Source organism: Sceloporus occidentalis, unplaced genomic scaffold (genome assembly GCF_023333645.1).
Source record: "Sceloporus occidentalis isolate IW3139 unplaced genomic scaffold, rSceOcc1.0.p SCAF_17, whole genome shotgun sequence".
NCBI lineage: Eukaryota > Metazoa > Chordata > Lepidosauria > Squamata > Phrynosomatidae > Sceloporus > Sceloporus occidentalis.
Window position 1 is genome coordinate 9,755,292 of NW_028316997.1, and position 17,952 is coordinate 9,773,243.

Consider the following 17,952-nt stretch of genomic DNA (forward strand, 5'->3'; position numbering starts at 1 on the left):
ATATTTTTGTTGCCTTTTTGCTTTTTTTATTAATCTGTGCAATACCTCATTTGATCTGCAATGGTTTTGTCATAGCGCCACACAGCCTACTCCTAATTGTTTTTCACTTTAAATCGCTAAATGCTTTGGTGAATGACATACAAATTCACAAACTTAGGGGGATAATGTGGAACCGTAGAAACCTTAAATGTAATTGTTATGAGAAAAAAAAAACACTATTTTCTTACCCTAATTTTTCTGTAACTAAATTTCTTATTAAAATATAGTATAGCACTATGTTCATCTTTAAGAGATGCTGATCTTTGCTAATTAAATGCCATGGTTTTGAATGGCTAGCTAAACATATATGTATGTATTTCTTTGCATGTATTTTTTTTTTATTTAAAAAAACAAGACTATTTGTAACCGTGCAGCCACTACAAATCACACATTTAATTAGTCAGTCTTACAGACAAGAAATTAAATCTGTTACACTGCATTATTACTTGGCTATTCGAAAAAAAAACCCAAAATAAATATTACTGAGGTCCATTTTCAATGAAAAGGAAAGCAACAAATTTGCAAGCTGTATAACAGATATACCAGGCTTATAACCACATCAGTTGGACACGGTTTGGTCAAACCATTTAAGTCTGTGTAATGTTGACAGGGATTTGTAAGGCTATTTTTGCTCTTTCGCTTTGTTTTGACAGGGAGACTGCTTGGTGCTTGCTTACATTATTCTGGGTTATGTTTCTGAAATGAGTGTAGGACATTCTCTAAAATATACATACAGTGCCATTTGCTCTCTGGCAGGCAACTGATCAGCATGCATCTCTTATGAAACACTAAAGCACCATATTTCAGGAAACTTATGTGGAATAACAAATGGATATTTTACAATCTGGTAAAATAAACACTAATATGTAATGAACCTGCCTATTGCAATATTCTGTTAACAAATGTAAACTGCTCAGACAAAAAAAGTGACAAATGCAAATAAACGACATGTATGTGTGTATAAATATACATGCCAAATTACTCAGTGGTTGTATTAGATAAATGTAATCTGTGTGTGTGTGTATGTATATATAATATATATAATTATACACGCATATGAACACATAAAAATATCACTGAAGCATTATCTGTTCTAATCAAAGTCTGATATTAAAACTATTTACTCATTCTGTATTTGTTTTTGGCTTAGCTTTTATTGTAAATGTTAGGTTGCTAATTAATTTAAATCTAACAGGCTGGCCCTGTGTAATCTTGAGTTAAAAGGATTGGATAATCTAATCCTGCAATTAAAAGTATTCATGGAGACTGAATACCGTATTTCATGCACATTTCGTCAGATCAAGCAAATCCTACATAATAAAACGAGAATAACCTACAATAAGGTTATATGAGACATTGGTACTGAAATGGTCAGGAAATATCTGATGTCTGTGTCTCTCCTACTTGCTGTGTTACTGGTGAGGGAACTGCTTCTAGTAGCGCAGAACATCCTGTTCTACAGCTAAAGGTAATGTAAGGAAGAATTGAAAGCAAATTTAAAACTAACATTATGCCCTTATGCATAAAATATTTTTTGTAGTCTGGTTTTTAATGTTATTATTTGGTTGATCATCTTCTGCAGACAATGTATCATGCTATGCACTGTTTCGTGAAAGCTATGAACCTTTCACCTTTAGTATTACTACTCAATTTTTTTTACAATCCACATGTCCACAACAAGCAATTACAAAGTTATAATACCAGCAAATTATTTTTTTTAGCATGTATGACCACACTCCCATATATTAGGGCCTTCAAACTTCCAAGATAAAGAGGAAGGTTTGACCAGCACAAAACATTAATAGACTGATTCATGTTTTGTATGGAGTTCCAAGGATTATCTTGCAACGTGCGCTCTTCGAGACAGACATTCTACAGATGTATAGTGTAAGTGTTGACATGCTTTGCTTCGTATATGATGCACAATTGCAAAAGGCAACCTAGGACAACTTGTTTGTTTAATGTGAGTTAAACAATTAGATGCATACATTTGTAGCTATCCCTGCAAGTACAGTAAGATATGTATGCACTTTTGAGTGATCTGCTAAGATGTGCATTTCGTAGAGCAGGCTAACTCTCAGCGGCCATGGGATAAATGCTTCAGAGTAAAGTTCTACAGCTAAAGAAGTTATGGTAAAATAGTTAAACTCACTGGGCTACCGAAAGCTTTCGGTAGTCGGTCTCACAGGTGGTGTTCCAGTATGTTACATGATGGGCACATTTCTGGAGGTATTCATTTAGTTGTACTAGTGGAAATAATCCATTAAATGTTAAATAGGATGGGGCCATGAGCTACAAAACAGTTGTACTGAATTTTAAATTAAACAAGGAACTTGCATGTGAGCAAATTCTTCATGTTCATTTTCTGAGCTGTTTTATTCCTTTCTTTTTAAGCATATTTGCAGAAGTCTTAGGGTATTTACCTCAATCTCAGGGTGAATGGGCCATATTTAGCTCTGACTTAATGATATCTGCATATAACAGTCGGTACTGTTCTCATTGCTTTGCCACAGCCGAAACCTCTGCTTGAATAAAGGTGACATAATTCAGACCAAATTGGCATTTGATGCAGTAGTTGTCTCCTGTTTACCTATTGTACAGCACAGCAGAATATGATGGCATGATAAAAATCAATAAATACTTCAAACTCTCGCTACCACTCTGATTTTGGACTTTTTCTGGTTAAATATCTTTTTCATGTCTTGTCTTTATGGTAGCGTATGGAAGATGATGGCTTGTGGTGTATTTATTATTTTATTTTATTTTTTAATTTTTTTCTTCAACTTGTCTATCACCATCTCGGTAAAATGAAACATCCTGACACTACACACCATTGACCCTCTAATTTTAGATTGTGTTTGGATCACTTAGAAAAATTTTTTTTTAACCTGAAAAGCTCATTTTGTCCATTAATAAGATCAAATGGAACAGAAATCTAATATAGACATTGTTAATGTTGTAAATGACTATTGTAGCAGGAAATGGCTTTGTTTAAAAAAAAAACAAACAAAAAAAAAAACAACTTAATAGTTGTACATAGGCCTTTTATCCACAGCCACCACTCCTGTGTCCCAGTGGCACATTGTGTTAGCTAATCCAAGTGTAAGGTTAAAAGGCTAATTGATCATTAGAAAACCCTTTTGTAACTATTAAAAATAATAATCTTGTTTTCCACAAAAACAGGTAAGTGACCCAAACTTTTGAATGCATGTGTATACTATGTTATGTGTGTATAATATATATAATATAATTAGGGTTGCAACTAACTATTTTCATAATCGATTAGTTGGCCGATTTATTTATTTTAATTTATTTAATAAACAAATGTTAAAAACTTTGATAAAATGCATTTCTTGTCTTTATTTCCCAACCAGCCCCCCCACCAATTTAGGCACATTTGAGCTTGCCACGCTGCCTCCCACATATGCCACTGTGGCCCCTGATACACCACTCCATCCTTTCCAGACATGCCACACTGCCCTCCCCATATATGCCTTATACCCCCAGATATGTCACTCCGTCCTTCCCAGATATGCTTATACCCCCCCCCCCCCCTGATATCTCATAGTCCCCTCAGTCACAGACCTGTTCATCACTCTGACACCATACTTTTACAAATAAGTACTGGGTTAATCTTCACTGCCCCCAGGATTTAGATTCCCTTTGCCCCCCCCCCCTTTACCTCTAACTGCACCTTAAGTTAACTTTATTAAATTTAAATTAACCCTCAGTCCTCATAATTAAATTATCCCTAAACTCTCCATAAACCATAACTACCCCTAAATTAAACCTAAATACCCCATCAACCATAACTACCCCTAAATTAACTGCTGCTGTGAGTCACTGAAACGGATTATATAATGAGGGTTGGCAACAATTTTCATTATCGATTAGTTGTTGCAGCCCTAAATATAATGCATCTGAACATAGAATTTGAAGTCATATAAAAGCCATTTGGACCTTAATTGGTCCCTGTGTCTTGTCATATTTTAAATAGCTTTATGCCACATAATATGCCATATGTCACATATTTACATCACATGCTTAACAGTTTATATATATATAATTGGGTCCATAAATGTTTGAAGAGTGACACAATTTTCATAGTTGTGGCTCTGTATGCCACCAAAATGGATTTAAGATGAAGCAATCAGGGTGTGACTGCAGTGCAGACTTTCATCTTTCATCAGTATGTGTTTGCATACTAATTGGGTGTATGAATTAAGAATTATGTGTGGACCAAAGTTAATTGGGCAATTTACTGAGAAGCTATTTCATGGCCAGGTGTGGGTTCTTTAATTTTATTTTCTAATAAGCAGTTAAAATGCCTGGAGTTGATTCCAAATGTGGAGCTGCTGTTGTATACACTCACTATGAGGTCCAAAGAGCTGTCAATGCAAGTAAAGTAGGACTTTGGCCTGCAAAAAAAAAAAAAGAAAATAGTGGTGACATTCTCAAACAAAAGACTGGCTAGCTCATCCACGCCAAAAGGCCTGAAGTCTACAGAACGATGGAAGAAGGGGGGTATGTTGAATGTAAGGAATGGTTTATTCGAAGCATACCACATCCGCGAAACAGTTCAGCCATTGTAATGGCATTGGCATATAGCAGGGGTGTCCAACCTGCGGCCCTCCAGCTGCTGCAGGACTACATCTCCCATAATGCTCTTTCAACCAAGGACCTGGCAGATGAGTCCTGCAGCAGCTGGAGGGCAGCAGGTTGGACACCCCTGGCATATATGGTTGCCAATGGAATGGGGCCAATAGTGTTTGTTGATGATACACTGCTGCTTCTGTCAAAAGTTATATGGGGCTATACTATCAACACAGATTCAGGCAAATGCTGCAAAGCTGATAGGATGGTGCTTCAAAGTACACGTAGACAATGATCAAAACACTGCAGAAGCAACCGAAAACTTTTCATTCAGAAACCTTGCCACAGCTGCATTAAACTCCTGGCAAGCATAAGTAGTGAGGAAACCCAGAATTGAGTGATGTCATGGGTTCCAGATAATTTTGTTTATGATTACATTAGTTTGCACAATTATATTTGAGCCCCTGAAAATTTAGATTAATGTAGATTCATTGAAGATGAAATTCTGCACTTCAATCAGATCTTGATTGCTTCATTTCAAATCCATTGTGGCATACAGAACCAGAATCCTGAAAATGGTGTCACTGGTCAAATATTTATGGACCTGACTGTATATTGGACTTGTCACTTTTTCAAGCTCTATCTGGACAGATCTTCCCCAAATTTGTTTGTGAATTTTACTTGGAGTTTAAAGGGCAAAGTGAATCTAAAAGTGCTGTTGCCACAGTCATGGAACCTCCACTGGGTATTTAGGTGCATTCTACCAGAGCCATCTCCCCATATTTGGCAAAGACAGCAGATATTTCAACTGTGCATATATATTTGGAGCACCCTGCATATTTTCAGAAAGCAATAGATGTGATTTCAAAGGAAGATGTGGAAGAAGCAGTCTATCATCTCACCCTGGGTTTTGTTTCCTGTTACATGCTGTTGGATATATATTTACCCTTCCATTAAAGTATTTTCTTTTGATCCTTATTTGACTATAAAGTGGGAGGTTACATGATTTCTAGGTTGCATCTTAGTGCCCTACCTCGATAAACGGATGCTACGGAGAAGAGTAAGGAAAGAAATTCTCACGAAAAAAAAAAAGTTCTCTTTCTGACAGCTTCAGGTTATTGTAGTACTGTTCTGATCTTCTCAGTGCTGAAACTCGCAGAACGAAAAACAGCTTTCTTCAAGAGTAATCTGTGTCTATCCCTTAAATGTTACTATTGCAAAAATTGGCCCGGTCTCCCAGGGGGGGAAATGCATTCCTAGACCTAGCACACAAAGTCATGATACCCCCTGTAAATGGTTGTACCTATATGTAGACTGCAAATGCAGTCCATGTATGTAAAACATTTTCCTTAACAGCACGTGATACTCCGCACAAGTAATCTAGCAGATGACATTTGAAAAGACATCAAACACAACTAATTAGCACAAAGCCCAGTGGCCATATATAAACTGACAAAATAGTACTTGGAGAATTCAGTTGCAGATAGAGGACTAAAACAATATAGAAGTAATCTAAACAGTCATCAGAGACACCAGTTTCTCGCCAAACACAAAGTAGGCTGAAGCAAGCTTAAAAACAGTACTAAACTGTGCTGACTTGTACAAGCCTCAGAAACCCCGCAGGAGGGGAGTAGTTTAACCTAGGGAGCAGTGTATAGTTGCTGTACCAGTAGATCACATGGTAATTACAAGGATATCAGAGAGAGACTGCAGTTAATTTTCATGTAAAAATAGATTGATACATGTCTGTTCTTTAAAGCATCAGAAACCACACAATGTCTGAAGAATAGATCATAATTGCAGGAGATAGTGGAAGAATTGAACAATGCTGCAATGGAGACTCCAGGTGCCTTACACATTAACCAATTCCTTTTTGACATTTTGCACCCTTTGAGACAGTCATTTTCTTTCTCATTTATTGTACCCACACAAATTAAATCATGTTTTTTAAGGAACAAGAAGGACTTTATTTAGATACCATTATTTTGATCATATAATGTATTATGTAAACAATAATAAAATGATGGAACATTTAAAAAGCTACAAAAGCTAAGGAAGAAAAACTGCTAAACAGATTCTAATATTTCTTGCACGTTATAGGGCAATACGTACAAGTAGTGCATTGCTATTTTAAAAAAAGTTTTCTTTCAAAATTAGCGATAGTGACATTGCGAGATTGATATCCGTCACACATCTCTGAATTACTCCCCATATGTACATATTTTTCAAAAGTAGACAACCCAAGGTATTCGATTTGTAGTATTTTGACACTTTTCATGAAGCAATTTTACCAAAATTTTTTGGCAAAGTTGGCATTGGTAGTTTTTTAATGCTTTTTTTCCCCCACATAGATTGTAATTTTAGGTCTACTTCTACCGAGAATTTAAAAGGTTACTAAGAACATGTAGTTGTAAGGGATATTGTAACCAATTAATGTATTCACCATGTATCTATTTAAAATAAAGACATCACACTCAACTGGAATAAACAGGCGGTGTACTTTTATTTAGCTTAACACCTTACATATTAAAGAAACTCTTTGCCCAAACCCAGAGTTTACCTCCACATAACTCAACACCATAAATATATATATATACCGAGCCATCCGCCCTAGAAGCCAGAAGGCCGACACCATACCACCAGTTCATCCCAATAAGGGACAACTTTCACCCTGATAAAAGCACACGACAAAATAATAAAATTGTATAATACATAAAATTAGGAAGGGGGGGTTGGGAGTTTTTCCAGCAGCAGCTCCATTCTTCTGCCCGCGGCTCTCCTGCACAGCCGAAAATACAAGCCTTTACAGGTAAGTATTACGGACAGCAGTTCGCCTTGTGGCAATGGTGTTCAGCCCTACCACACACCTCTATTTATAGCGCCTTTTGCGCTGCGCGAGATGTCCTCGAGGCAAAGGCGGCAAACAGCTAAGCGGCGCGCGCAGCTTTTAGTTATATAACTCAGCTATTTTTTTTATTTTTTTTTATACCAGCCGCTTGAACTTTTGAACCCTACCTTACAGTCAATAGCTGACCTTTACATGAACCCTACCTCCTATCCCCACAACTACATGCCGCCCCGCGCTATTTAGGCGGCAGGGCTCTTCAAAAACACCCTCTGTTGTGTTTAGAACAGTGATACCACCACAAGTTACTGCAAGAAAACACATCAGGTTATTTTGCAAGGCCCCCTGAGTATACCTATGCCCCTCATGCATAGGTTTGGCAGGATTTTGGGGAAGATACAGGGCCATTTTTAGGACTTGCTCATAAAGATGGAAAAATAAAATGTAAAAGTCTGGAGCTGTAAAAGTAAAACAATATTAAAAGTCTGAAACAGTTAAACCCCAAAAAAAAAAAAAACAGTTAAAAAAAAACTTGAAGCAGGTACCAATGCAGAGTACAGGTTTTCCAGGGCAATCTCATCAAAAGAACCTGGTGTAGTAGCATGAGAAGGCCCAATTCTGCTTTCCTACATGACCGCCTGGGGACCAGGTGCATCGTGGTGCAAGATCCCCAAAATGAACTGATGCTGAAACCGCAAAAAAGACTGCTTCATTTTGGAGTGTTGCAATTTGCATCAGATAAATTGCACACAATGAAGATGGGATGAAGCACTCATATCTACTATATAGTCAGGTTGCTACTGCAGGCAGGGGTTCCCAAGCCCAATCGTTAACGGTTCACTCAAAACAATGAAAGCCCGTACATAGCAGGGGTTACGTTGCACAGGGTCGAAGCATACAATATACATTTTATTCCAAAGGTTTAAAAGTCCATATTCATTGGTATATCTACCCAGTGTGAGAGGCAGCATGCCTCTTTCACACTGCATTTTTAAGCTCTCCTAGGAGCGACCAAACATGACCCCTGGCTTTTTTTTGTGATTCAGGCACTCCAGCAACACCAGCTGAGCATTGCAGGTGACCAACAGCACTTTTTTTTTTTTTTAGCTGCCAGGCGCCACCATATTTCAACGGCATACAACTTTTCACTATGGTGAATATGATCACTCATCGATGTTGCGGTATTGCAGCAGCAGCACCAGCTAAGCAAAGAAAAAAATGTTGCTTTGTGAACATAGATTGCTATTAAAATAACCGCAAAATAGCTTGTGTGAGAGAAAATGTTATATATTTACATATATTTATTAAGGTTAAAAATAGAGTTTAAAAATCTGAGCAAAGTAATTCTAGTAAACATTGTTGTCACAGACAGTAATGCAAATCCCTAATAACAGGATGGAGGAGGATTCTATGATCATAAACTGGAAAAAAAAGTGTTAATTATTCAAATGTAATTGGTATGAAGATATTCACCTCAAATAACCTGAGATCTGAGTTTAGCAAAATAAGTCTGATGTCTTATCGCTCCCACCTCTAAATAGGCTATCTGAACCAATTAACAACAATCACCTATTTAAGACGATGACATATATAACTTAATTTGCATCTGTCACTTCCCTAACTCCTGCATCTTACAGTTTTATACACTAAATAAACCTATGTACTGATATTTACAGATCAAATGAGTATCAAGGAGAATACGTTGTTAAGATGTACATGATTATTACTCCCCTTTTACTTATCTCTCTCCTGTAGGATTATTTTTTATTTACCTATATTGTGAACAAGAAGGAGGGAGAGACCCTCAGGAGAAAGAAAATTTATTAAATGGCCCTTCCATAACCTGCGATCTATTTCATCTTCCATAAAGTTAGCTTTTCAACAAAATAGCTCTTAAGCAATCATGCTGATTGAAATTCAAAAACAAAACATATATGTTTAATTTAAATAATTCAATTATGCTAAAAGTTGTGATGGCAACACAACTTAAAGTGGTATACTAAAAATAGTTAATGGCTAAACTTTACAAACAATTACATATGATGTAACAGATTAAGCTATTCTACACACATTTTGCAGTACAAGATCTAATATGTTAAGTATTCCATGGCTATAACTACTAAATGCTTTGAAACATGATCCTTAAAGGCTGTCTTCCCTTGTGGTAGGATTGTGGTAGGATTTTGATTAAAGGGAACACGCCCTCTGGGACATGGAGTAACCTATTACTGGTGAAACACAGAATAAACTTTCTGTGCCAGGCCATGTACAAAGGTGAGTAGATATTGTTCCTGTTTATTTAGAAATAAACTTAATGTTTATAAACATTACCTTTTTTTTAAAAAAAAAACGGTTAAGGATATCTGATTTTCTGTAATTAAAATGCCTATTTAACATGTATTAACCCCTTAAGGACCAGGCTGGTTTTTTGGTGTTTTTAACTTTTTGTACCCTTTGGGTGCTTGCGTTTAGATGTAATTTTCTCCTCACTCATTTAGTGTACCCACACAAGTTATATGTTGTTTTTTTATCATATTATCTAATTTCCTATAAAAAATAATAAAATTTATCTGAAAAATCTTTTACTTATCCAAAAAAGCTAATGATAAAACCTGCTAAATAGATTCTACTATTTGTCCTGAGTTTAGAAATGTTTTTTTGCTTTTTCTGCAAGTTATTGGTCAATAAGTACAAGTGGTGTTTTGCTATTTCAAAACGATTTTTCCCCAAAGCTGGTCATTCTGCCCCATGTGCTATTTCAGGTATCTTTGAAGCTGGCCAATGCAATTTACCCCCTCAAACCATATATTTTTTTAAAAACTAGACACCTCAAGGTATTTAAAATTCTGGTATTTTAACCCTTTCCATGCACTAATTCTACTACCACCCTTTGTCAAACTTTGTGGTAGTAATTTATTTTGTGGGGGGTTTTTTAACAAAAATTGCGATTCAGGTATGGATTTACAGCTCTTTCAAACAAGACCCCAATATGTGTTCAGCAACATCTCCCGAGTACAGTGATACCACCCATGCATGGGTTTGTGAGGTTGTTTGGGAGGTAAAACGCCACATTTTTTTACTTGGAACTTTTACATCTGTTCCTGCTGCCCCATGTCCTAATAGTGCCATCTTTGAAGCCGGGTAATTCAATTTACCCCATCAAACCATATATTTTATATATATATATATATCAAACAACACCCCAATGTGTGTTCAGCAGAATCTTCCGAGTACAGTGATACCACCCATGCATGGGTTCGTCTGGTGTTTGGGGTTAAAAGGCCACATTTGGGAAGTGCACTTTTGGTCAGTCTGTGCCTATGCCCTATCTTTGAGCCTGGGCAATACCCCTTCGGTATTTGAAATGCTTTTACTTTAAATCTTTCCATGACAAGATTTTTGGGACGATACAGCGCTAATTTTAGCACTTTATTTATTTTATTCTTTTTGGATTTTTTTTAACATTTTGCAGGAACTGCATGGTTCCTCTGATGCATAACTATTTTTAAATGTTCACTTTTCCATATTTTTTTTTATATTTTACTAATCACATTGTGATTAGAAAGCTAAGCTCCATTGACTCGCATGGTTGAATGCAGTACTTGTATTCAACCTGCAAGTGAAGACCCTCTGGCGAACTTTTCCAACTTCGCAAGTGGCAAAATCACTCTCCAGAGCAGTCACAGCGCATCCTGGGGTGAGTGTTCGGTGTTGCTGAATGCCTCGTGATCGAGGCATTTCAGCGACACCATTGAATTTTAGGAGGTGATCGTTGATCGCCTCCTAAACTCTTTTAAAACGGGCATCCGCCGCCATTCCCCGGGGAGAGGCCAGACATGGCCACTGATGCCGATCTCGGTGTTGCTGAATGCCTCGACATTGAGGCATTACAGTAATGTTGTTTAAGCGAAGAAAGTGATCAGAAAGATTAAAAGCAATATTACAGTGGCTATAACCATATGTCATATTAAAGGTTGTCTAGCATGTTTAAGACTTTAAAGTTAACTGGTCTGATAGAGTAGAAATACATTTCTAGAAATACAAAATACAAGTGTGTAACTTGTACTAAAATGGTGAATAGTTTGCAGGATAAAAATTATAAGGAACTAATGGATGTAAACATGTATAGCTTGGATGAGAGAAGAGAAAAGGGGGATAAGATAGTAATATTTAAATACATACAGTGATTCAGCAAAGTACACAAGGGAAGTATATTTGAGGAGAGAGGAGAAATGTTTCAGTGTAGTATAAATAAATCTTACTTTATATCACTGAGAGGATGGTAGATAAAAACAACAAACTCCCAGCAGAAGTGGTACCAGTTAATGCAGTCAGGAAATGTAAACATAGACTAGGCATAAAACACCAAGCACCAAATAATGTTTGAGGTTTTTACAACAGCAAAAAATGGGCAGACTAAATTGGTCTTATGGGTCTTATGTTTTGTCATATTTTGTTTATATATTTTGCACATTTATATTTATTTATATTATTGTGCATTTCTTTGGTGGGGATGAAAAAGTCTGTATCTAATTTCTGTGAACTATCTTTATTAGTTTTCTACATATGGTAGTAATATTTTCAGCAAGAGGTATGTCTGTGTATATTCTTTGATGTGTCAACTAATGATTTCAGTAAGGCCATAAAGCAAAGACAGTTTCCTGTAACATTGTAAAATTCTTCATTGTCATTAGTCGTTAATGTTTTCCCTTTGCTCTAAAATATAGATTTATATTGCTGCAGGCACATGTTTGGCAATTTTATTAAGAAATATGCTGCACATGCAAAACAGTAATCTGCAAGAGGCAACTGTATTACATTATAATACTAAAACATTTTTAACCAGCGAAAAGTATTCACATTTATATAAAATTATTAAAATATTATTATATCAATATTGTTTAAATTCATATACTTGCTTGCTTGCCCTGCTTGCCATCTGGGTTAAAAGGGAACATGAGAAACAAATGAGACAACAAGTGCCACAAAAAATGTTAGTTCTATGTCAACTAAACATGTGGTATCAATAGAAATTCATTGTAGGTTTCTTTGAAGAGCACATTATTTTACATGATGGTCAGTGACATGCAGTTGAGAATAAGGTGGTTGGTGGCTGCTCCTGCATGGTCACATGACCAGTTTAACAGCAATTTACAGCTCAAAACTTGGCAATGGAAGCTGACTGTCTCTGTCCTTCGATGATCCGTGATCTACAGCCGGGGGTATGGCAATTGGAGCTGAGGGCCTTTGCCACATAATCCAAACAAGTCTTACATAACCTAGCTAGAGTCATATTCTTCATGAACTATGATAGGGATCTACCTAGAGGGGCATTGTGGTAGGAAAAGAGAAAGAGCTGAAGCTCTCCTGTAAATGGCATGCTCAAATCCAAGCAGATTGTACCCTTTATAATGTCCACTCACTTTTTTACTTATGTCCACTCTACACAGCCCAGTATTTTTGTCTAGAACAGTATGATTTTGTGCATTGAGGGTGTCTTTACAATACAGCTGTAATAATTTATACCTGGACATCTGGAACTATTTGATGTCTCTTACAGCAGTATGTATATACTAGCAGACACTAAACACAGCCAAAAGCAAATCCTTTCTGATGGAACCCTTTATTGATACTTACATTTGAAGTGCCTATTGACACAGTACCCAACTTTCTGATTTTCTTTTAACATAATACTGATCAATTGACAAAATCCATGGAACCCCACAGAACCATTTCTAATCTATTTGATTACTTTGCAGAGATGTACATGTCTCACCTATGTGCGATCATGGTGAATTAAGAGCACAATTGAAGTTGTCGCTGTAAAACACATTTGTTGGTATTATTCTTTTTCAGCGTTCTGTTTTTAAGTTATTCAGATTTATATTTTCCAACTGAATAATCACATTTGCCTCCACCAAATGTGTAGTCAGGTTATTTCATATCAACTGGCCACAATTTCCATCAAGACAGATTCCATCTATCAGTCCTAGTAGAAGGCTGTAAGACTATTGCTGTGCTGTGCATATTGTTTTACTAATATTTAAGTGAAAAAGTATAATAATAATTACTATAAGCAAAAACAGGATATTCACCCATCTGGAAGCTTCCTTGTGACTACATAGCAAAACTGCAGATTTTTCATGCCATTTTTACCTAAACTAAACTTCAGATCAAAGTAAATATGCACAAAATGTACAGTGAACAAACAGTTCAATATAGATTTTACTTACATAAGTGTACTCTTCACATACCAAGAATAGATTTTTTTCCTTTCCTAGCCTTAACCATTTTTATTAAATTGTGTTTTTTTTAAATCTCAGGTTCGAATTGATCTCCATATTCGTCAACAACATAAAAATGAATAAACTCAGTAGTTACCTTTATATTGTAAGGCTATTTGTGATACTGCATTTTACAGCCATGTTAAAATCTCAGACACTCAAACAAACAAAAAAACCTGTTATTCATAATAAACCCTTTATTTTTGTCTGGAATGCACCTACAGAACAGTGCAGACTAAGGTACCAAGTTGATTTGAATCTCAGCGTCTTTGACATTTTTGCTAACACCAATGAAACCTTGAGTGGATCAAATGTTACAATATTCTATCACACACACTTGGGACATTATCCCTATTTCACCGATGATGGACAACCTGTTAATGGTGGAGTACCACAAAGTGAGAACCTGAAAATTCATCTACAGAAAGCAAAACTGGATATAAACAAGCTGGTACCAAACCTGAATTTTCAGGGGCTTGGGGTTATCGACTGGGAGAACTGGAGACCACAATGGGATAGGAACTGGGGAAATAAAACCATTTACAGAAATGCATCCATACAACTCGTTAAGAATCACCATCCTGACTGGACAATTGGTATGATAATGAAAGAAGCCAAAGCAGAGTTTGAAGAAGCCGGCAAAGGTTTTATGAGTGAAACTGTTCAACTTGCACAAGACATGAGACCTAGTGGACTGTGGGGATACTATTTATTTCCTGATTGTTACAACTATGACTATAAAATACAGCCTCATTCTTATACAGGCAGATGCCCAGTTATTGAATTAATGCGTAATGACTTTCTAGTCTGGCTGTGGAAAAGTAGCAATGCTCTGTATCCTTCAATATATCTGGATTACATTTTGAAATCAAGTCCAAATGCTCTTAAATTTGTTCATCATCGTGTAAAAGAAGCAATGAGAGTTGCATCCATGGCAAGAAAAGACTATAGTTTACCAGTTTTTGTGTATGCCAGACCATTTTATGCATATACATTTCATTGTTTGACTGAGGTAAGTAAAAAAAAAAATAAAATATATATATATATATACATAATATATTAACACTTTAATATTGCCCATTAACACAGTGATTTCCCTACTGATCATCAGACAACATTACTGTTTTTTAGAGTCCGTAAAACTGTGTTCGGTGCAAACTGAAAATTCAGTAGGTGAAGCAAAAGCCCCTGCAGGTCTGTATAGTCTGCCCAGACCCTTACCTAATTAGAAATGCCTCCAAACACTCCATATCCATTACAGTAGATAATAAAGCAACTTAACATATTAAAATAGACTATTGTATAGTGTAGTACATTCAGTATGCAGTTGAGATCCCTGCCCCCTTTGATCACCTTCAAAATAATAGTTAAAAAAATCTTTGAATATGGGGCACCAACATATTCTGGTGTAGCACGCCCAGAAGGACTTGGGCATAGGGCAGCAGGTCCAGCAATTCCCCAGCAGCAAAACGGAGGGGGGACTGTCCCCTTGGGCAATGCAGATGCTGCTCATTTTTACAAGGGGGCTCTCCTCCACCACCCTATTTACACTATGGAAGACTGTGTTGAGCCTCTATAGACTGCATGAAGGCACTATATGCTTCTATGACATGAGAAATGTGGGGATATGACCAGGGCCGGCCCAAGACAAAATGCCGCCCCCCATTATCTATCCTTCTTCTCCCGGCCGCCCCCCGTACTTACCTTTCAGCAGTACTGCGGTGAGTCTCCCTGCTCGGTCTCGGTGCCGGCTTGTAATGCTGAGCGCCGGAAATGACGTCATCTTCCGGCGCTCAACATTACAAGCCGGCACCGAGACCGAGCTAGAGGGCTCGCAGAGGAGAGAGAGAGAGGGGCGCACTCTCTCTTCTCGGCTTTAAAAAAAAAAAAAAAAAAAAAAGGCTTGGGTGCCGCCCCTTCAAAAGTGCCGCCTGGAGCGGTTGCCCCACTCGGCTCCATTGTCGGGCTGGCCCTGGATATGACATTATATCCAAGTGCTCTGTAGTTAGGATGGCACATATGGAGGGGGCAGCTGGGTGTGCTGTTCTTGGGAGATGTTTCAGAACATGTTTTTTTTTTCTTTCTTTGCTATACACCTATACCTAATCCTATTTAAGGAATGCTAAACCTATGTGCATGTTAAATCTGTTTGTAATCATCCATGAAAATCCCAGGTAAAGTACACTAATTCACTACTGTAAGACATCTTACAAATGGTGCAGAAGGTCTCAATTGTGTCCACAGAGCACCTGAGATATTGGGAATAACAATGGTGCTTTGTGCCAGACAGAACGACATCTGAATATATTTTTTATGCGTGTTTATACCTTTTGTAGATTGATCTAGTTCACACCATTGGAGAAACTGCTGCTCTAGGGGCAGCAGGAATTGTGCTGTGGGGAGGAATGCAGTACGCAAGTACTAAGGTAGGTAAAAAGCAAAGCACTATTTTTCCATCGAAAATCAATGTATACAATTCCGCACCTATCCATGTCGGAAGGCCCCTCTCTAAACTATTTTGAATCGGCACGGGGAGAGTATTGGGGTCATGTGACGTCATGTGACCCCGCAGTGAAACAGAGGCTGCTCACAAAGTGTAGCACGCAAGCTGCAGGAGCGGTGAGAGGTAGACGGGGGCGCGAGGTGCACTGTATGTATATGTGTTTGTGTGTATATACAGTATATATATATATATATATATATATAAAATGTGTGTGAGCATGGCTGTCTAAGTGGAGTGAGATGGAGTGTGTGTGAGTATGAGTAAGTATGTGTAATTTGTGTGTTTACATATTTTACATTGGAAGGGGTGGGGGCAAAGAAGGCACAGACTAGCTGTTGAAGTTGGGGGTCCCGGGGGGAATTTTCAGGGCCCGGTGGTTTTTTAGTTCCGCCCCCTTGTTCTTGAACGTCAAGTGAAGAGTATTTTGTATTAATGCGGACAGTGTATGGACAAATCTATTAAAAGGAACATTTTTTCCACATCACTTGTCTACTTTAACCCAATTAAAGATATCATACAAGCATTTCTTACATATGAGCTTAATAAAGCACAAGAGTAAATCTGCAAGTATGTGGTATAAATCTAATGTATGGTACAATACCTAGATATTGCATTAATCAGTAATATTTTCATATAAACAAGATTCTCTTTTTTTTTTTTTTTTTGCAGGAAAGTTGTACTGTTGTCAAGAAATACATTGATGGGCCTTTGGGTCATTACATTGTCAATGTGACCTCAGCTGCTAAGCTTTGCAGTAAGGTATTATGCAAAAAGAATGGGAGGTGTGTTAGGAAGAATGCAGACTCCTCAGCTTACTTACATTTAAATCCTAATAGTTATAAAATACGAAAACATAGTTCTGGTAGGGGACATTATGCATCTGGGAAGCCTTTGAGAAAAGACAAAGAGCATATGAAGCATAACTTTGTGTGTCAGTGCTATGAAGGTTGGACTGGAATGTCATGTGAACTCCCAGAACCTGAGGAAGGCAAACAAAAAGAAATGCATTTAAATAATGGGGCAGGAAACAGTCTTTTCATGTATACTGTGTTTTATGTTATTTTTCAGTTTTGTATTTTAGTCATCTGATAGGCTCTGTTTTTTTCCATGCTTTAAAGTTCACAAATCAGGAGTGCAGTCTAGTCATAGCTAAAATGTTAATAACACTTGCTAGAATTATAATATAATATGCGCTGCAGTATAAAACATATTTTCCTAACATGGTATAGTTTTTTTGGTGGGAGTTTTGGATTACTTTTTATTGAATCATCATAGTTTAAAAATGAATATATTTCATATACATTGTCTCTGTACTATTATTGAGAGGTAAATAAAATTTGACTTACCAGCTTTTAGCCTTATTTTTTTTTATGTAAGATTTTATACATACAAAAATATTTTTGTGGCCTTACCTTTTATGCTTAAAAAATCTTTCTCTGAGTACAGCAAGCAAAATAAAATTCATTATATGGGCATGTCTTAAAAACAATCCTGTAATGCACTCTAGATGTGTACAGGTCTGGCCCTCAACTAAACGTACTTGAAGAAAGAATACTCTCTTGCACTGAAGCCCCCACCCCATCAACATATGAACATGTAGTTGAATGGGATAATATTTTAGATATACCAAATGAATTCCGAACAAAATAGAAACACCTTCACACAAAACTTGGATAATAACAGGCTGT

At 37.0% G+C, this 17,952-nt stretch overlaps 1 pseudogene; it reads left to right on the plus strand.

The window, feature by feature from the left end:
• Positions 1-13,900: 13,900 nt before the first annotated feature.
• Positions 13,901-17,353, plus strand: LOC149302826 (hyaluronidase Eo Hy-1 pseudogene; annotated as a pseudogene).
• The last annotated feature ends 599 nt before the right edge of the window (positions 17,354-17,952 follow it).